At 38.5% G+C, this 22107-nt stretch overlaps 1 protein-coding gene across 1 annotated transcript in view; it reads right to left on the bottom strand.

Annotated features, from left to right (window-relative positions):
- flrt1a (fibronectin leucine rich transmembrane protein 1a) overlaps positions 1 to 21843 on the bottom strand; it is a 48998-nt gene extending 27155 nt beyond the window's left edge. Inside the window, exon 1 of the mRNA XM_042009262.1 lies at positions 19991 to 21843. The gene's annotated coding sequence lies outside the window, so the exon portion shown is untranslated. The remainder of the gene's footprint in view (positions 1 to 19990) is intronic.
- Between the last annotated feature and the right edge of the window lie 264 nt (positions 21844 to 22107).

Below are 22107 nucleotides of genomic sequence, written 5' to 3'. Positions count from 1 at the left end.
TTGAGGCTGGTGAACATGTTCTAATTCATGTACATAAGCAGTAAGTCTCTTGAGACCACACTGATTGCCGCACCGCCACCCAACCTTCCTACTTAGCACCGCCTGCTGCCCTTTTCTAATTGAAACTTAATTAAATATGGGCTGTTATTGTTTCCCATGTGAAAAATTGTTGAGTTCTGTCATGTGTTCAGGCCCACTGTGTAAGTACACACCTACAACTGTGCTAATTATCAGAAAGCTATATGTCAAAATATGGACTAGCTTATCCCGTTCTGCTTGATTATACAGCTGAATTAATCTGATTCCACTTGATCCTGTATCAGTTGGGAACAGTCATGCTGTCTGAATACTGAAAGCTTGATTGCCTGTTGTATATAAGACAAAGTTAATAAGAAACAACGTCAAATAATTAAACAGTTCTACATTTTGACATGTGCCATAAGTATATAAAATGATGCAGCAGGACTCAGCAACTGGGAGATGGTAAAACCCAAGATCCCAAAGAGTTGTTGGTCCCTTTGTCTCTCTAAAAAATCCCTCCATTCTTGGTGGAAGTATTAGGAACTAACACAACAACAACTGTTTTAATCACTTGATTTTCCAATCCAATACAACTTTATTTATAAAGTACTTTGGATGCATGATTTTGCACTGTGGTTTTTCTCTGTGGGGTTGATGGTGTTAAATAAGTCACAAAGTTAACAATACCAATCAAATGCAGTTACAAAGGTGGTTGCTGAACCCATAATTCCCCATATCCTGGAATGTCTACATGTTTTACCTCTGTCATTAAACATGCTGGATTCCATAACTATTGTTGTATTAGTTATTGATTTTAAAACACTTTTATAAGTTTGGTTTTAGCTCTAAGTATTTCTCAGACCTGCTTTTAGCTTATGAACCTCCCAGAGTTCTCAGCTCATCAGGGGCTGGACTGTTGTTTATCCCAAGGGTGGGGACCAAGACATGGAGAAGCATCTTTTCATGTTTATGGTCCTCGCCTGTTGAACAGGGAGTGCTGATATTTTTAAAAGGCAGCTTAATTTATCTTTTCAGTAAAGCTTTTTAAAATTGTTTTTATTTATTTTTTTTCTTTAATGAAATTATATTTAAATTATAATTTTTGAATCCTATTTTATTTTATTTTATTTTAAGTTCAGTTTATTGTATTTACTATATTTAATGTGTGATGTCTTTATTACTTTTTTATTTTAGCTTTAATTTCTCATGTCTTAGCTTCCCCATTGTGGTTATTGAGGGTTAGGACGGCGCTTCTAGAGACATAATTTCATTGTACATGTGTGTTGGTGTGTGATCATGTGTATGTGTGTGCTGTGTATATGTATGATCTGTGGGCTTGTGGTCTGGGGGTTTTAATGGGTAAAAATGTTTCTTATATTTTTTATTATTGTTCATTGTGTTTTTATTTAAAGCACTTTGCGTTACTTTTTTGTATGAAAAGTGATTTATAAATAAAGATTGACTGATTGATTGATAGTGGAGTGTACAGCTTATTGTGGTCCTATGGACAGATATACCACTCTGCTGTGAAGCTTGAAACATAATCTTTTTTTGGCAATTCTTGGAGAACTGAAAGTACAACTAAAGCAGAAATAAATCGTGTTGTTAACTACTCAACCAAACTTGAATGGTTTAACAGTCACCAAGCTAACTAAATAACATACTGAAATTATGCTTTGGACTAAATTACAAATGTTGTTATATTGTGCAATTTACCTTCTCATGGTAGATATGTCCTACAAAAGAATCATCCTTCTTACATCAGCATAAACATGGCTGCAGGACATAAATTTTTACCATGGGCCTGCACAAAATCCATCCACTGACCATTGTTCTAATCTTCTGTTCTATTAGAGAAGACATAGTCCTACAAACATATGTTGCCAGGTCAGCAGTGGTGCCCTTTATCAGCTTCTCTCCATTGTTTTTCTGCTTTGTAAGTAGGCGGTCTAAGTTGTATAGATTTTGGTATCCAAGGGAGATGCATATCTGTAATTAGGACAGAACGGTTCACTAGCTTGTAACAGGGCTGCCAACTTGTCCGCAAGACTCACGCATCGCATTTGAGTGGCTTCACATTATCTCACGCCACACCTCCGATTTCTCATGCTGAAATACACATCAAGAGCAATGCCAGAGTGGCTATTCGGAAGGGTCAGGAGGATTCCTGGTGGGCAACATTACTCTTGGGCCAGTGAAACTAATAAATAAATGATTAAGTGGGTAAGTAAGAACGGGCCTATGATTTGATCTAAGTATCTGAGAAGAATAAATAGTAGTGATGTGTGGATCAACACTGCAATATCTCTTCCTCCTATACCAACACTGACATAGCCTAACTAAACTTTCAGGATAGGTAGGAACTATGTCTTCTTCTTCCTGTCATTGGCAGCAGCGCGCGGTTCATTCACTGCTCAGTCTGACATATGCAGTGATGAGGGGAAATATTTCAGCTCCACAAACAGCAACGATGCAGTTTGATATGTGTGTGTGAAGACCACAAACCTCCTTAAATGTCTGAGAGTCCGTCGTAACACAGAAGCAGACGCGATGAGGTTGTGATAACGTGAACTAAAGATGGGAGGAGGAGGAGGCCAGGTGCTGCTAGGGCAGAGACTGACGTTACTCTGAGTCTTTTTGCACTGCAGGCAGGTGATATCAGGTACTATCAGGTAATATCAGAGGGAGAAAATATGTACCACTGACTGTCACTGATTTTTGGGGAAGTGGTTTACGGATGCCTGCTGCCAGATTTAAGTTGTGATTTTTTTTTTGCTGATGTTTAAACAGCAGGAGTTCCCTACAATCTTAAAACTAAGGCTTCCTGTTTTGTTCAGATGTGCAGAAATAAATATCAGCCACTCCAGCATTGCTGACAGCTGAGTTTATTTGGGATCTAGCTGTTGAGCCTGAAAAAAAGACTCTCCTGATCCATAAGTTATGCCTGCAGAGACTGTGAGTGACATGAATCAGAAGGCGGCCCTTCGATGGACTGGTGACTTGTCCAGGGTGTACCTGCCTCTCGCCTGCTAATTACTGGGATAGGCTCCAGCTTTCCCACAACCCTGAATTGGAATAGCAGTACAGACCATTCTCATCTTTCATCACTTTCGTCCACTTTTCGTCTGCCTTGTAGCAGAGAGTAAAGCTTAGAACATACTCTCCGTAAGAAGCAAGAAGTTTGTTCTTCTTCTGGGCTGGAAGTGCTATATTTTATGATTAAACCTGCACAAAATGAGACAAAAGGATTCTTATGTCTTGCTGCCGTGTATGCAGCAAAAATTTGGTTGGTTCCACCAAATCTCACTCCAAGGATTATTGAAAAGTTGGCAGCCCTGTTGTAGCAGGCCTGTGTTTGCCATTCCAGTGTTAGAGGTGTCGTCTACTTTGATTAGTTCTATATACTAAATTCCTGTGGATCACTGAAATGGGATTTTAAACCTTCCCTTAAAATCCTGAAGAGAAAATCCATGAAAAACTGATAACAGTCAACAATGTCTCCTCAGCCCATAATCAATCATAGCTCAACTGGATTGAGATGTGTTATTTATGAAGCCATGACATATAATTTCCACCATCCACAAAATGAATGTTTAATCACTAAAATAACTCTGTTGACTTTTAGTGACCCTTTAATCTATAAACCAACCTTTGCTAGCAAAATGACCCCCACAGCCCACAGAACAGCTACCAAACCCCACTAGTCTGCATATTTGTATGCCACACATGTATTTACCCCCTTGTTGGGAAAATGGTAAAGGATGACTCATCTAATCATATCACTTTATTCAGCATCTCTGTAGACTAGTGCCTATACGGTTTCTGCCCCACTGAACTCTTAAATGTGCATTCATCTTTGTAATGAGGGGTTTATACACTGAAACTACAATATCACTCAGTATGTAATTCTCGGTGTTCATGCTGACACAATCTAATCTCAGCCTGCATTTACCTTTTCAGTCACCTGAGGATAAGTGACTGTACTGTTTTCCTCACATTTAGCAAACATACACGTGTCATGGTTATAAATGTGCAATGTTGACCAAAAATTCCAGGTGCAGATGTCCTTTACAAAGTGCAGATGTGACTGCTACTAAAAACACAAGCCATTTGAAGTGCATCTTACTGGCTGTGTTATAGGTTATTAATAAAATTATGAGGAAATATACAGTGATGTGAAGAAGAAGTGCCTCTAAACCAGGGTTACTCAGCTGGGTCCTACGAGGGCTATAGTCCTGAAGGTTTTCAATGTGTCTCTGCTCCGACACACTTGACTTAAGTTAAATGTATCCAACAGGTCTGCACAATGACTCATTAACCTGAGTCAGGTGTGTTGGAGCAGGGACACATTGACAACCTGCAGAACTGTGGCCCATGTAGGAACAAACTGAGTAGCCCTGCTCAGTTTGGTCCAACAGTGCTTTAAATTGCCATCTATGTTAGCATGTTTCTTTGGACTGAGATGAAGAGTTCAAATTAAATAAGTCATTCATCTCTCTCATGATGCATGGCATCTCCAGCTCTGCCATCTTTGACATCCTAAAGCATAGCTTTGCTTTATTAGCAGTATGTAAAGTTAGTAACCTGACAGCTGACCTCTGGTGATTGGTTCTGGTTTTGGTCCAGTTTTGATACTTTAGTAATACATAACCTATATTTTTTTTTGCTATATTCTTATGTGTGATGACAAACTTTACTGTAATTACTGTGAAAACAACATTAGTAATAATTCACTAACACGGCTAATTCACTAGCGCACAGGATCAGTCCTTCATACACATTCCAGAAATAAACTTATCATTCAGAGGTGAGAGCTTATTTCAACATCTGCGGTGTTATTTGATTTGTATTTCCTTTTCCACTCTCCTCAGTTTCAGAATACCTGTGTGTATCCTTATTTCTTATTTCTAAACTCATCCTAGCTTGGCTGATCTTATTCTACACAGTGAGATATTTTTTAGAGAACAAAACATAGATACTGATGCTGAAACAGACTAAAACAGAATGTAAGTTGCACAGATGTTTTCTGCATTTTTATACAATCTGCAGAGCATCATAGCATGTTAATGGTTTTGCTATGCACTAAACCCACATCCTTAGATGTTCTCTATTCAATATTTTAGAGTTTTCCTTTAGTTTGGCACAAGTATTCACATACTCTACTTTTCTTCCAACCCTATGTTCTTCCTAACATTGCTCATTCTCCCTTGAAAGACTTCACATCTTGATGGTAGCATCATCACAGCAACCTCTTGAAAAACAAACCCCCACGCATACAGGAAATCACACTGACACAAACTAAATTATATATTTATATACATATATATATATATATACGTCACTGGTTCGAATCTCGGCTGGGGGGAGGTTCGAACCTTGAGGGCAGTGGCCTTTCTGTGTGGAGTTTGCATGTTCTCCCCGTGTATACATGGGTTCTCTCCGGGTACTCCGGCTTCCTCCCACCATCCAAAGACAGCCTTGTTAGGTTAATTGATGACTCTAAATTCTCCCTAGGAGTGAGTGTGAGTGTGAATGGTTGTTTGTCCTTGTATGTTGGCCCTGCGATGGACTGGTGACCTGTCCAGGGTGTACCCTGCCTCTCACCTGTTAATGCTGGGATAGGCTCCAGCTTACCCACGACCCGTAATGGAAGAAGCAGTACAGAGCATTAATGAATGAATGTTATATATAATATATATTAATGTATATTATATATACATTATACACTGCATAAGTTTGCTGCAGTGCCTTTACCTCATTGACCACAATATAATACTTCATTAGCTATAGAGCAGATTTTACCATTCTAAGTGAGATTAGTTTCCTTTGTCTCCTTTTGGCCTCTGAAAAGCCCCCTGCCATAAACCTTCTCTCCAGTCACTAAGCCAATAACCTCAATGTCAAGAAATTTTATGTTTTCCTGGCATTTTTTTTTCTCCCAACTCATTCTTTTATTATCAGAAAGTGTGTTTGCTGGACTGGATCCATGGCTATATGACTGAAAATACACAGAAGCTTCTGCTTCATTAGAAAGAAACACTTTTTAAAAACAAAGAGAAACTTGATACCTTCATAAAAAGATATGATGCAATTTTCTTAAAAGCCTATGTATTATAAAACAAACTGCCATGTTTTTGTGTATTTAACAACTCTCCTCTGCAATATTAAACACCTACAGTATTAACAATCAAACTGCTTAAGGCATTTCTATAAAGAGCAACCATTTGTCTTTCTAGAGAACAAAGTTAAAAAATTCAAGAGGCAGACCCGGACAGCAGAACTCCATTTTAAACATTCTGAGAAATGTTCGGTGCGATTGATCATCACACTTCGCTTCACTGAGCTGAAAGTCTGAAGTGCAAAGAAAGGCCTGATCAGTGGCAGGAAGAGGGGAGGAAATCAGAAACTGTAAACCTGTCCATCTGGGCCCTGTCGGTGTGAGGTGGTGGTTAATGCTGCCCGACAGAACGACCACACAGCAAGCGGCTGATGTGTCACTGTAATCTGACCCAGTGAGGGTGGTGCAACAACCTCTGATTATGTCTATGTTCTGGTGTTGTGGAGCTAAATTTAAAGAAGGTAAAACATGCACGTTTTGTTTTGTTTTTTTTGCTTCCCTACAGCAACATTTTTCATAGCCGCCTGCATAAAGGCACTGACAGGGAAGCATTAAGAAAAACAAGACTAGTGGAATAAATTTTCTCTTTTACAGCACAAAAATGCTAGTTTATCACATGGCAGTGTATATAATACAATCCAGTTACTAAGTTGTTTGTGTTCTTTGGTCAGGTACGTCTAAATCCACCGTACCAACTCATGCTATTGCTGAAGTTTGTGCAAATTTTGCATGAATGCAGCATTATAGATGCCTCATGTACAAATTGATTTTCTGTGCACATGCATGATAACAGAGCTTGTAAATCAGCTTATCACCAACTTTCTAATTCATTGATCAGAATCTGAAACCCCCATTTAAATGCAACCATCCATAGTAGCCACACAAACAAGTTTCTGTTGCTCATGTTAGCACCTGCACGTAGCACAATGCGACACGTATATTCACAAACTTTGATGCATTTTAATCTAGCTTTTTTTTATTTTTTTGGACTGATTCCATTCAGCTCTCCTTGCAGTTAGAGGCCAGCGTCCTGCTTGTGAGCCAATTCCCTGAGCTTTCTGTGATGGTTTGTGAATTATTCATTTAAACATGATTGACTGAGGGATTGAATTACAGCATTGATTGATCAGTAGGCTCGTAAAAAGGAATCCCAATTCCCACTGAAACCTAAGTGTGACTTAAATGACTTGAAGGCGGAATAGCATCAGAAAGCTCTCCGATGTTGGTAAAATCACAAAAAAAATTACTGACAACATCATCATCAGTGACTTTACTGAATCGATACTGCCATACTTTGCATTTCATCATGAATTAATCTACTTTTTCTAATTAGATGAGATTTACTGTTACTGTATTTCTATAAAAATGTCATTTCTATGAATTGGATTTTGTTAGACCATTAATCCAAGACCATAAAATATTTAAACCAAGAAAAAAATAATCACATTTCAGAGAAAGAACCCTTCAAATTTTTGCCATTTTCCTTTGACCCACACTGTTAATTCATTATATATTAGTAATAAATTATTTGACCCTTCCCTAAAGCCCTAATTAAGATGTGGCCACCAACAGAGAAATCTTCTTTTTTGATTCTGTGTTGACAGCCACAGCCAGTCTCCTTTTACGCATCAGAAAGCAGCTTTATTTCCATCAGCTTTTCAGTTCATCATAAAGCACAAAATGCAATCTGTGTAACACAAAGGCTTTGAGATGACCGCTTTGTTTGCTTCGGTACTTATAAAAATGTCTCAGCTGTTGTTGTGGTAATCTGTGTTACAATGCTGGATTTTGAACTGGTGCTCAAAGCGAGAAAAAGATTCACTAAGATATTGGGTTTATACAGAAATGTCTTCCGGCAGATGATCGTTGTTCTTCTGTCCCTCCTCTCAAATCACAACAAGTCTGTGTTCTTGTTTTTTTTTCATTAATGTCTGTCTTGCTTTATGCCTAAAGGTTTAAGTTGCTGCCTTATGTTTTGCTCATCTTTTTTTTCTTCTTCTTCTTTTCATGCATTCTTGTGCTTTTATGTGTAGCATCTCCCCTCCGGAAGTAGTACAATCCCAGATTACATGTAGATCTTCCAGCTGTGTGGTCATCTTTCTGCCCATTTGTAGTCTAGTTTTCTTGTACACTTAATGTAATCCAGTTGCATGTAATTTCCTGTTTGCCGTTACTGACGTTGCACCTAAACTGCTTTAACATTCAGTCAAATGGTTTTTTAAGAAACAGTAATCAGGCCTTGGCTTTTTCATTCTGCGTCATCAGAGAACCTGACCCATATATCAGTTCCAATGTTGTGTTAAGAAATTAAAATAAAGATTTTCTGCTTTAAGGAAAAGCATGGCCCCTGCTTTTAACACACATTTACACACATAACACCCAGACCTGTACTGAACATTAAAGAGTCATGGTGAATGCTTCTGACTGTTTTTATTAAACATCATTCAGTTATAGAACATTTTGGTTTAAAATTCAACATTGTATGATTATATTTTTTTTTTATAAAATTAGCCATTTGCAAAGAAAACACAACATGCCACAAACACACCATAACATGACCCAGAAGACCTCAGTTTCAGAGGTGCAGTCACTTCCTAACATGAGTTTTCCATGTGTAAGCACTCTGGGGAGAGGTTGGATGAGGAGTTACAAGGTTACAAGAACATATCTGTCATTTCAGGCAGCGATTTACTTCAGGCACCACTAGTTGGGTTTTCCCCATCATTACCCATATAATATAACACTGTAAAATCTTACTCTAATACAATACATTTAGTAGATATAATTTTAGTATTTTATATTATGCTGTTATTTACTCCCATGTTAAAGATATCAGATGTATGTTGGAGTACAAACAATTGAATAAATTAATTTACTTAATTTTAATCAATATAAATAAGATGACCCTGGTGGTGGGTTTCGGTACACAAGGCTGTAGACTTCTTATAAAAGACAACATTTTATTTTTAGTTTAGTAGCTTAATAGTTTAAATCACCCACTAGATATTCAAAGTACTTTTTTTTGGGGGGGGGGGGGGTGATCTATAATTTACAACACAATTTGAAGTAAACTATATTATAAAGCCCATTTTCTAAAAATCTTTAATTGTTGCTCTCACTGTAATGATGAAAAAGCTTTTAGTTTTTTAGGAAGAATAAAATACAAAAATAAATGCATCTAACCCTTGATGATTTCTATCTCCAAAGGTAAAATTGTACAGGGAAGCAGAGAGGTCAGTGTTGCGACACGGGTTTAACGAAGACCATGCCCACACCAACTTTGTGCTGCAAAGAACATGAAATAATTATTTGAATTCATCAATTAATGTAAGTATGGTAGGTTTGAAAACGTGTGCTGAAAAAAACACAAGATTTTGTGAAGCATTGCTTCTAATTTACACGGATTTAATCACATCAAGTTTCTTAAACAAACACATGCTCTTATAACATACTGAGATTTAGCTAGTTAATTTAATTTCTACCAACATGACATTTCATAAGTCTGTTAAAGGGACGGCATTCGGGCTTTCAGAAGTTGGTCACATTTCCATTAATGTTCCTCACTGCTTCATTCAGACATATCCTTGACACTTACATGGAGATCAAAGCTTTATGAGTGCCTTTCATGTAACTCTGTTCAGCACATCAAATGATATATAGAAGCAAAATCCTTATAATCAGCTGTTCTAATGTCACCATAAGAATTTTAATTAGCACCTTGAGCTCTCTGTTGTAATGAAAAACAGTCTGGTGGTGGGTGGGATCTGTGAGAAATGCCACTTTCTAAATGATGATGCTTGTTTAACAGGTGGTGTTAAAGAACTGGAATTGGTTTCTTGCTTGTGTTTTTAATTAAATTGACAGTAATGAATATATCATCTGGTAAAAAAAAAAAGTCATCTTTTAACTCACATCAATGTAATTTGCTTTGTGTTTTTTCTTCCTGATTTGGTTCAAGCACTGTGGGGAAAAATAATAAAGGTAGAGAAAGTTTGCATGTCTATTATTGAAACTACATGAGGTTAAAACTAGCACCGTGTTGAAAGTGATGCGGTGAAATTGCAGAAAGCACAAGAAGCTTCAGATTGAAACTATTCATTCAGTGAGAAAGGGGCAATAAAGACCTTGCTAAATCACACATGTGCAGCCTATTGTCTCTCCTTCTAAAATCTTTTATTTGAAGATATAATTAACTTGATAGAGCACAGGATGTGGTAAGTGTGCAGTAACAGCTTATCAAACTCTTTTTAACCTGTTTGTTACATCCTGTATCTTCTTTCAACTTAAGAAGTTAAACTTATTTATGGACTTGAGGCAAATTGTAGAGTTGAAAAATTTGCAAAGGTTCATACACCTGTTGGAGGTTATTTGGTTCCCATAGGAATGAATAAAGCTCTGGCTGACATAGATACTGTGTGAAAACCAGGTGCAAGTGTTTATGTGCACTGTTCCAGATTTCATTTTGAGACACTAAAATAGGGCATTGTAGAAAAATATCATAGTCATACTGAGTCATACTGATAACAATCAGTGTGACTCAGTATCAATCAAACAATTAAAAAAAATATTAAATATGCCTCTAATAGAAGCCTGATATAACACACTGACGTGAATAAAGGCCTCACCCATCATTTGAGGAAATCTAGCTTTTTATGAAACATATCATTTGAAAGCATAACATTTTGTCCTTTTCTTAAAATTGTACTAACATACTTTATTTTAGGTCAATGAAAATATTCATGAAACACCTAAAATGACACAATGGCAGACAATTATACACATTCATAAAGACTCTTTAATGTTCATGACAGGTGTCATCCTGTATTTATGACAGTGTTATGTGCATCTTATGCACATGTAACCAGAATTTCAAGTAACTGCAAGTAACTGGGAGCCTTTAAGCTCCTTGACAAGCTCATTCTGGTTCAAACTAAAACAAAAAGAAAAGAGAAAAAAAGTAAATAATCCTCATGGATCTTTATAGAAAGTAGCTGTTTTCAGGATGCCAGTCTAGCTTCATTTCTATGGTAACAAACATCTTTCTTAAGATTCTTAAGACTTAATCAGTCGACTGATTGTCTTTTCTGTCATGATAAACTCTTCCTCATATTACATAGCAGTGGCTTATGTGGTCTCTGTCTCAAATATTTCCCACTGGATTCATTTAAAAGCCCTTTTGTAAATATACAGTTTGCATGTTTTAGTGACCACGAAGCTCAGTGGGTAGCAGGGAGTGTAAAATGTGTTGCATGTGTTTGAGTTACATAAAAGAAAAGAAAAAAAGAGAAGTAATAAAAGATACAAAGCTGCAGCACGCATGAATCAGTCACGTTCAAATGTGTATTTCCTCAAGTCAGTTGGCAAATATATGCACTTGGGTTGGCATGCCTGCTGTACCCTACTGGCTGCCAGCTGTCACTCAGGAAGACGGAAAGATGGAGGATAGAGAGAAAGAAAGAAAAGGGAGAGATAAAGGGGAGTGGTGATGATGTGAGGACACAAGCCCAGAGGCTTTCTTTCTCTCTTGTTTCTCATTTGTCTCTCTGGTGATAACAAAAAACATGGCAGCTTGAAAGGAGCGAGGTCGACATCAGAGGGAAAAAGGAGAAAATAGTGAAGGAAAAGAAAAGAGAATGAGAGGGATGTGGAAGTGAAATATGATCAACCATTTTTTACACTGACAGGAGAAGTCAATTAAGATGCAAGCCAAAACATACAGTAGTGATTCCTGATGCATTAATCCAAATGAGTGCACCTCGGGGTCTTCCTCAACATTAACTATAAACAACAATGTGGCATTTTTGCATACTTTCAATTGCTTTGTTTGCAAAGGACCACACATTTACTCACAGCCTGTTGCAGTATTCATTACGGCACTCCTCCAACTAATTAGGACAAGCTGGGGAAAAATAAAGCTTCTCTGCAGAAAGAGAAGCTCCTCATGAGGAACAAAAAGAAAAGGCTCGTTTTAGCTTGAACAAAGTCATCCTTTTGCCCTCAGATTTTTTTCCTTCCCTCTAATTAAGTAGGCACAAGCCCCTGTTTCTCAAGCCAGCAACGACAAACAGGTTTCAAAAGATGTGATGAAAAATACTAACTCATCAGCATGAGTGAAAATGTGACGTGAAAAGGTTTCTTCTTGATGCCACGTTTGGTGATGCAACCGGGCAGCATCTACAGTTCAACAGCAAATGGACGGTGCTGGAAACAACACAGTAAGCTAACAAATGGCACAAAATATATTTAAGAAAAGCTTGTTTTCTGCTCTTGTATGATGAATGAGTACTGTTGTAAACCACTAATGGAGCCTACGGTGCAAACAGCACCCCATTACAAAATCTGATGTCATGACTTCTCTGTGCGACTTTGAGACCATCAATCAAGCTGAAGTCGCAGTGCTGCACAGAGAGAATTTAAGCTCAGTTACCCCTTCTAAAAAAAGTGTCAGCAGCACGTGCCCAGATGTTTTTGAAATTACTGTATAAGAGCACATGCTGTATATTGGATTTGACATGAGGTTACTTGATATTCTGCTCCTCTGCTGCAGCAGATTTATTGATTAATGGAATCCATACAACCTTTCATGTTAGAAGAGTAAGGATGACACAACATCAGATGCAACTTCCTCATGTTCCACCTCATGGGAGGTATAAATATTTAATATAACTGGTCCACACTATAGTTTTCACATAGTTTTATTTATTTATTTATGTTTATGTTTGGTCAGCAAATGTCAAATCAGCTCATTTACTAACAAACAAAACTGAGAATGAGGATGCATACTCGGGCTTATAGGACATGAGAGGGTTTAATTTATTGGTAAATCAGTAAAAGACACGTTCAGTGACTTCTGTTGGATTTAAATGCTTTAATGTCAACAAATATCAGCACTTTGGGTTAAAAAAAAACTTTTTCCTTTCATTTCAATGAAAAACACCATTAACCGGTGCTGCTTTGCTTTTTGCATTTAGAAGGTCTCAGATTTTTTTAAATGCCTGTTTTTGTGAAATTGTTCGTGAAAATAATCAGCAGAAGCTTCACCTTAGACCTGGAACTCTGGCAGTTTCTCCTTTGTTATAGAAAAAGATTTATTAGATTGCCATGAACATAAATAATACTTCACAAAGCCATGCAGCACGATGTTCAGGCTAGAATTAAACATTTCTTTTAAGGCTGCAGGAGGATGCTTTGCAATTACACTCACATTACCATAATTTCATGTACAGTAGTTGTACTGTGAAATCATAAGCAACATACAAAAAATGCTAATGTGTCTTAATTAGACTATTTTTCCACCCGAATATATTTATGACTTCATTCAGTGTTATTTAAATCATATCTCCATCATGTGCATTCTCAGCCTATTACCAAAACGAAGAGAGGATGAGTTCTGAAAGAGTTTCAGTCTCTAAACAGAGTCATGTAATGTAAGAAGGAGGAAATATTATTGCCTGAGGCGAACAACACAGGCTCTTCTGAGACAGGCAAATTGTGATTTTATTCCAGCTCGGTACACTCTCGCAGGCGGCTTCAAGTTGCTGATGTCTGTTCCCACAACTATTGCTGTTCGGCATTCAATTCAGGAACTCTTGGATGTCAGTTATACCAAAAGTAAAGCAACTCTGTGTATTGTGAAGCGTCCATGCAACGACGACCCTATATTCTCATGCAGCTTTCATCTGCACAGAGCTTTCATCTGTGGATGAACTCCTAACTGCATGCATGGTGGAGGTAACACTATTCTGTAACTCAGTATTAAACCAGCTCTGTGTTTTAAAAGGAATGAATGAAATGAATGCAGAAAGCTACAATTCTTTAGCCTCAAACAAGTTTAAATGGTATTATCTGCATAACAGCTGATGTAATCAGGAAGGGATATGCAAAGCACATGCAGCAAGACTACGCCAAAGAACTGGTGGTGGTGGGGGCAGCGCTTCTCTGGACTTTTCAGTGATATCACTAAATCGTTGATTTTTCATCTTTGCACCTGCTCTGGCTTTGATTCACTTTAAGAACGTGAGCTCCAACTTTACTGCCTTTTTTATGCAATGCATTTACCAAAGCCCATGATCTGATGGGCTCAGTGTCGCTGCTCTGAGACTGGCTGTTAGCGATCAGTGCCTCCCAGTGTTTTTCACTCATTACTTCTTCTGCACCACCAATTTTGCTCACTTTCTTTTCTTGATGTGACTGTAGAAGCAGCATTTTACATGTTTATACTGGAGGTAAGGGCTGCACAATATTCATAAAACATATGTTTTACAAATATTATAATAATTATATATATATATATATATATATATATATATATATATATATATATATATATATATATATATATAGGTGCATGTTACATCTCTGGTGGTCATGCTACATTAATATTTGAACCCAAACCATGATCTTTTCTCAATTCTAACTGGTTTTGTAGCTTTCATTAGAACTTCTACAGGAACTTGAGCACAAGTCTCCAGTGTGAAAGACCTTTTTATTTGTTCCACCAACATCCCTCCAGCTTTCTTGTTATATGCCACTTTAGAAAAGGCTTTTAGGGATTGTATTAGATACACGACCAAAGTGATAATGGAGGATTTGATTTATTTTAGGAAGCACTTCTAGTCATGTTTTCCTGTGTAAACATGAGCTATCTGCTAACAATTATCTTTTTCTTAATTAAATGTTTTATGTTAAATGTGCAGTTTGGGGTTTAAAGAAAGATCTTACAGAAAAAAACTGCAGGCTGCAACTAATTGTACCCCACCCCACTCCTCTCTTATTTATTCACAAAATATACTGGATACAAAAAAAAAAAAAAAAAACAGTGGCATCTTTTATATGAACTGCTTATTCTCAATCAACTGAAATATATTTTCATGATATGTAAAAACAAAAAGTCTGTCTTTGACAGCATAGTTTAGTTAAATGCAGTCACATCAGAACATCTGGTGGGGTCATTATGTTCCAAGGCTGATATGTTCCCCAGATTTATATGTCACACAATGGGAACAAAGAGCTGTCCAGCTCCAGAATTAGGGGTTATGGTTGGGGTTACGGCTGTGATAGTCTGAAATCTTGTTCCAATGAAAAAGAAAAGTATTATATTGAACAGGGGAAGATAGGACTCTGGGTACATAGCGAGACTGCGATGAGAGGTGTCAAAGGATCGTGTAGTGTTAAATCGAATCATAATACCTTTTTGTAATTGTGCTTTTTCACAATCTTGCAAGACGCACCCAAGCCAGCCTCTGGTGTACGAGTATCCCGTGTTGGAAATGGAGGCCTAATGTGAATGGTGTGCCAACACTCTCCATTGTCACCATCAATCTCCGCTACAGCTACCATGACCATTTCAAAGAAAGAAAATTGTGTCTCCCACCAACAAAGACAAAACTGTTATTTGGGTCTGTGTTAAGAGTTTTGTCCACATAAAGAAGCAGAACCATAGACAGAGCATTAAATCTGTTCCTGACTGAAAAGCTGGTGGAATTTACACACAAATTTCTTAGCAAAATTATTTTCTGTTAATGATCTGATTTGATTTTTGTCAGTCTTTTGGGATAAAAATAGAAAGTTTCTCTAATATGAGACTCAGTAAGGCGTCCTTGTTGTGTAAAGGCACAAAAATTGCGCCGTGACATCATTTTAGGTCTTTGTGTTTGTATCCCCGCCCTGCTTAACATTTTCATTTTGAGAAAGAACATGAAATTATTGTTTCATTTTATGCAACACAGCACCTGAAAATACATTTTTTTCATGACTGGGTGTTAAATCATCTGTTAGCTTGCTGGAACAGTCAGTGAAGAACAAGTATGAATTCTGCCGCTGTGTAAAGCTGCTTTTAAGTTGCTGTGGAACAAAAACGTGCATTTTAGTCGTCGTTTTTACATCAAACTTGCTTTGACAAAGCTCAGTCTTACAAAGTGTTTACTAAGTATTCATTGCTCTCGATATTTAATCTATTTTGCAGTCAACATTACAACGATCAACAGCAATTAGAGGACAGTTGGAAATGCTTTCATGTCCTTTTGTACTTTATTTGTCTTGGAAGGATTTTGGTTTGGAGAGCATGTGCTGATACCGTCGTTCCCGCTCTCCCAAATAAATAGCACTCATAAAACTCAGGCGTCTGCTGCACAGGATGGCAGGAAGTTTACAATAAATGTCTGGATAAATCCACAAAACGGTAGTGCTGCCAGCTCCTTTCCAATGAAATACACTAATGGCTGCTCAAAAAGTCTCACAAAGGAGATGAGGCAATGCCCTAATTTACATGTAAATTAAGTTAATGAGTATTAATCACCAGAATGAAAGAATTTACAATGTGAATACAAGGAAAATTAATGTCTTGAGTGGAAACTGGCCCAAAACTCGAATATGGAGATTTGGTTGCTTGGTCGCTGTTAGGAAGACACACATCGTGTCACAAACTGCCACTGTCTTGTTTCCCAGCCAGATGACTAACACACCGATACAATGAACCTCCGTTCTGTCAGCAGTAGCTCGACGTGCTGTTTACCCTGCAAATGTCCAACTAATTAATTTATGTTCATGTCTATGGATATAAGCTGTCCAACTCAGTGCAAGCTTGAGGCAAGGATACCAACACCAAAGGCCACACCGGCTCCAGAAGGGCCCCCCCTCCCTTTTTCCATTTCCTCCCTCTACCCTAACTGCTTTCAAAGGAGAAAAGAAAGACTGTGTTTCTGCTCCTGCTGCTGCAAACGGCACATGGTTCTAGAATTGCTTTCACTCAGACAAAAAACAAAAAAATACAACAGATGCAAAAGCCTTTTCAATGATTTCGGTTTCTTTCAAATTTGTGAAGACTCACATGTGTTTTGCAGAAGGATTTTATTAATCAGAGAAGCTAAACACTTTTTAGGAAATCTAGTTTCCAAACTAATGCTATTTAGTTTGAGAAAATATGAAGACTAATGGTGCAATACTTCTGTCAGAAAAGATTGCAAATACTTTCAACCAGATGTGTAGGATTACTTAAAAAGTAGTCCCTTCTATGTCTGTCATTTAAATACATGCTTACACATTTCCTTGTTATTTAATCAATTAGCACGCATGTAACTACTTTGTCGTGTTTTACCAGTAGGGCATTGCTAATAATGCCACAGGATTGTTGGAGTGACTTATCTTGCAATTAGCAATGAGGGTCAATAGTGAGTATAGGTGCTTTATGGCTAAATCAGTCTCAACTTCCTTTTATGAGCGGCTGTAAACTGGGTTCTCAGTCCACCTCCAGTCTGTTCTGACAGGTTTCCACCTACTGCCAACCACAGACACAGCCAAACATCAATTTTTCAGCCATAATGGCGACAATAGGTGAAGGAAAGGCTGTCGTTCCTCTAATGACTGTGCTGTCATGAATATAATGATGATACTGTTCTGTTTAATGGGCAGGAAGTCGTGATTTTCCCAGCGTGAGCCGGAAGGACTGAAACTGCATCATGTCTGTCCGATTTCTTAAGCTTGTGGCAGCGATGTGACAGAAAACAAGCAACATGAAAGGAGGTCTAAAGTAGAGATCTTGCATGTAAGAACACTAGCAGGTCTTTCCTGATGTTGCTTGTTTGTTTGTTTGTTTGTTTGTTTGTTTGTTTGTTTGTTTGTTTGTTTGTTTGTTTGTTTGTATCCTGCTGCTGCAACAATCTTCACTCTATTCTCTGTTTTGAACGGCTTTGACATGACCATTACGTGGTGACTGAAACTAATCTGTCAGAGATCAGAACAAAATGATCAGCCCATCATCAATAACATCAATAATTCAAATGTCGGTGAGTAATGTTGCTTTGCATTCACAGCCAACTGAAAACAGCGCTTTTGATTTAAGGCAGGCTTATCACTGGCAGTAGCGTGGGTTTCTGATCTGCTACAGGTTGCCAAGTAAGGCACTGCTAAAGTAAGCTGGTCATTATTGAAAGTGAGCCTGAAGGCCCAATGCAATTACGAATGGCTCGCTACATATTATCCTGCCTACTGCGTAGCTGCTACCAAATCATCTGCCACTAAATTCTGCTCTTAACTATTTTTCCTTAGTGTTATGAAGTGATTAGCAATGCAGCTCTCCATTTCAGCCATAGACACGTTTGTAGGCAGCATCCAAGGCTACATTGAGTTAAACAAAAGAAGGATGTTGATTATAATAATTCAAATAAATAAATATTGTGCACTCCAAATGAATCAGCATCCCTCATCCTTTAAACCAGGTTTTGTAGTAACTAAGGATAACTTCAAATCAACAAACAACAAAAGAAATACAAAAACCTCATTCCACAAATCTTTTGTGCTTCCTCTGTCAACAAATGAATGAGAGAGCCTTGCTGTTCAATGGCTATGTTAATATCTGCACATCTAATAGCACCAGAAGAGGCTGCACTGTGCCCGAGCTGCTTGTGCAATTGCAAATCTCCATCGCTTGCATCTATTGATGTCTGATGAAGAAATGTAAATCAGTTCAGCAACAGTCAGCAGCATCAGCATCGCAGCTACTGAGCAAACAGAGGGATTTTTGAGGGATTTTTTTAAAGGTGAGAGGAAGTCATAAGAGTGAGCGATGTAATCAGCAAGGCCATTCAACACGGCTGCCATGATTACTGCCAGACGCAGGCCTTGCTGCCAGCGAGTCAGAGGGCACCCCATCCAAGAATACCGTTTCCAACATTCACAAGATGAATTCCTTTGGAGATGCCATCTGTTTGTCTATCACCTGAGTGCTATGTGCACAGGTTAGAACAAGTTATTGCAGCAGGCAAGTCTCAAGCCTCTGCAGTTCTTTATTCATGCGAGTCCTCATCACCTGGTTTTGTTTTCCCTCTTTTCACGGTGTGAGATTATTTCACGAGCTGAAATGTGGTGGGAAGGCGCTGGGTTGGGTCTTCGACATCAAACCCTTCTATGATGAGATGAATGCTGATAAGAAAAACCTGATATGTTGGCAGCATTATTTCCATTATGTGTGCAGATCAGACCAAGTTGAGCAGACAGTTATTATTCTGATGCGATGAACCAAAACATTTCTCCATTTCCCTATGTTTCCATTTGCTACATGTTGTGTTGACTTCTGCTGTTTTACCTCCTTAATGACAATTTAATGGGGATAAATGGTTGGTGGGGAGAGTGCAAGAGCAATATGCGCAGTAATTGTATCCACAAGTCTTTATCAGATAAGTAAAATGGGAAATTTAGAAGGGTGGGGCTTTCAAAACTCCCCTCAACTTCATGGTCTTGATTCATCCCCAGAGCAGAATGGCAGGGGATGGGGCTGCACTGCTGGTGTACAGCAAGGCTGATTGTTGACAGCATTGTTTGACAGCTAGACCCAGTTGTAACTGAAAATGTGGCCATTTAAATAAATAAATACAAACTGCGAGTGAAAATGAAAAATTAAGGATTCGGAAACTTGTATATTTTTTTCTACTACAGGGTGCCGTTTTAATTGTTTTTGTTTATTTGTTTTTTACCTTGCATAGATGTGCGCCAATCACTGCCTAATCCCCGTAGCTTTTATGTTGCTTCCCTTTTGTTTGAATTTATAACCACACTGGGCCTTCCTACCAGAGTCCACTGCTTATATCTTGACTGCCAGCTATTCACTGAAAGACGCATCCTTAATCAAGTGCCTTGGCATTTGCAAAGAGTCGCCTGTATTGTCACAGACAGACCTAATTGTTTCTTGAACCGTGCCACAAAGAAACAAAATTATGTATCAAATACTTGTTGGGCTACAACGCCGCTAAAACACTCGCGAGGATTTATTTTCTCCCTTTTTTCTTTTCTGATGTGCCAGATCGAACGGTGAAAAGCATATTGGCAGTCCGTGCACATCAATCAACGCTCACTTACCGGATGGTGTTTTGGATGCCACGCTTTCTCTTTTCGACTGCTATGATGCAAAGTCCCTCCGATTTTTTTGGCCGCCCTTTCTCTCGCACGGGTTCCTCCGGTGTCCTCCAGAACCAGGTGTGATCACAGTCTCGCCTTGTTGTATTCCCATATGTTGTCGCCACCGCAATTATGAACGCTCCAGTTGATGAGTGACTGGATAGCCTATGTGATCATGTGCAGCCAGCTCCTTTCTCTCTCCCTCCGTCTACTCTGGTAACTGCTCCCTCCGCCCGATTATCTCCCCGCTGCGGCACTGACTACATGGTCATATGGAGGAATAAAACGTGCCCGACTCGCCGCCTGGCGAACTTGTGCAGCTTATTATGATGATTAGGCTCCGGACCGGTCCGTGATCACTCAACCGTGCGTATTAAAAAAAAAAAAAATGCGCTGGCTTACATGCGCTGTTTGCGCTGCATAAATTGCCCACGAGACGCTGGAACGTGTTTTATACTCAGAAAGCTAGGAAAAAAGAGAGAAAAAGAAAGATGAAGACTAAAGGAGAAGGATGAAAATCTCTCTCCCCTGTCTTTGGAAAAGGACTGTTATCTTTAATTAGAAAATGGTGTTTGCAGCCTCTGTCCAATCAGCACTGTTAGTTTGAACCTGAACGCAGTGTGTTTTCAAATTGGTTCACAAATCTGTTGCAGCCCCCAGAGAGATGTGGACACGGCTCTCGCGTGGCAGGAACCGAATCCTGTGAGGACTGTGAGGATGGGAATCCCAAAGGCAAGAGCTGAGCTCAGACCAGCTGCTACCATCTCAGCTGTGCATCCATATAAACCAATATTTGTTCATTTTCAACGAATCAGCTGGTGTTCCTAGGTGTGGCACACTCAGCCCCCTCATCCCCCGTCATTTCAACTTGTGGATGTATGAGTTTGCAAAATGTGCTGTTTCCACAGTTTGTAGGCTATATTGTTTTATGACACTCAGTCATCCGTGGAAAAGCAGGCTTGAGATTTCTCTAGAAGAGCAGAATTTGAGGCAAGAGTGTAAGCAAAAATCAGTGGCTCCTGTAATTACAATGCATAGCATCAGCGTGTTGTATTAATGATTCAGGAGGGCCTTGAAAATGAAAAATGCAGATCTTCAGTTTTCCTTGCCTTCATGCATCAGCGACATAATGGCATTGCTTGCTTTCTTAGAAAAAAACTTACTGTAACATGTGAGAGTGGCAGTCATAAAAAAAGAAAGATGCCTGCAACAAAAACGTGTCTAAGTCTTGTTGTTTCATTCATTCATCATTCATCTGGGATGTGATGGTAATATGCAGCATTGTAACCCCAGTGCCAAAAACCCCCAGAAGCTTCCAAAAAAAACCACAAGAATGTGATTGATAAGAAGGCTTATTTGTTCTTGTCAGGCTACTTATAAAATATGTCTGACTCTAAAACTGGATTTTTTTTTAAAAAAGAGTTCTAATAGTTTTTCCTGACCATGTTTTCTTGATCTGGTGGGAAAATGTCATGAGGTTAAGGAAAGACGATGAGGTAACCAAACAAAATGAACAAGAATCCAAACTCAAACTGAAATGTGATGTGGGTCTACAATAGCTCACAGTCACACTCTTCTTCTTATATACAACATGTATACAAATCCAAGTCAGCATGATGGATGACGATAATCCAACATCACTCCAGAATCTGGGTGGGACAGGATTATCTACTAACCTTCCATAAGGGATGATCCAGTGTTTCTTAAGCTAAAGGACATATATTTTAAGGAAGCACTTCCTTAGTCTTCCTATAATTCAGAGAATTCAACCAGCTCTTCTTATGGTCAGTAACATACATATGGGTTGTGTCATTTAGTTAAAACCCTTTCTAAGACAGAAAAAAACTATTTAACTGGACTGTGTAGGCACTGAGGTGATTATGCAACTGGCAACATCGCCGTCTGTGCAGTCTAAGACCGAGTGCATGTTAGTCATCGATGGAGTCAAATCATGAGTTTTTGCTTACAGCTTTTTTCTCTATTGTTTATTCTTTTCATACTCAAAATAAAAAGATAAGCTTTGTAGCTGTCTGTGCTTCTTAGAGCGCTGCTACAGCAGTTGTGTTGTGCTGGCAAAT

Source organism: Melanotaenia boesemani, chromosome 15 (genome assembly GCF_017639745.1).
Source record: "Melanotaenia boesemani isolate fMelBoe1 chromosome 15, fMelBoe1.pri, whole genome shotgun sequence".
NCBI classification, from domain to species: domain Eukaryota; kingdom Metazoa; phylum Chordata; class Actinopteri; order Atheriniformes; family Melanotaeniidae; genus Melanotaenia; species Melanotaenia boesemani.
This window is presented reverse-complemented; position numbering and strand designations above follow the sequence as displayed.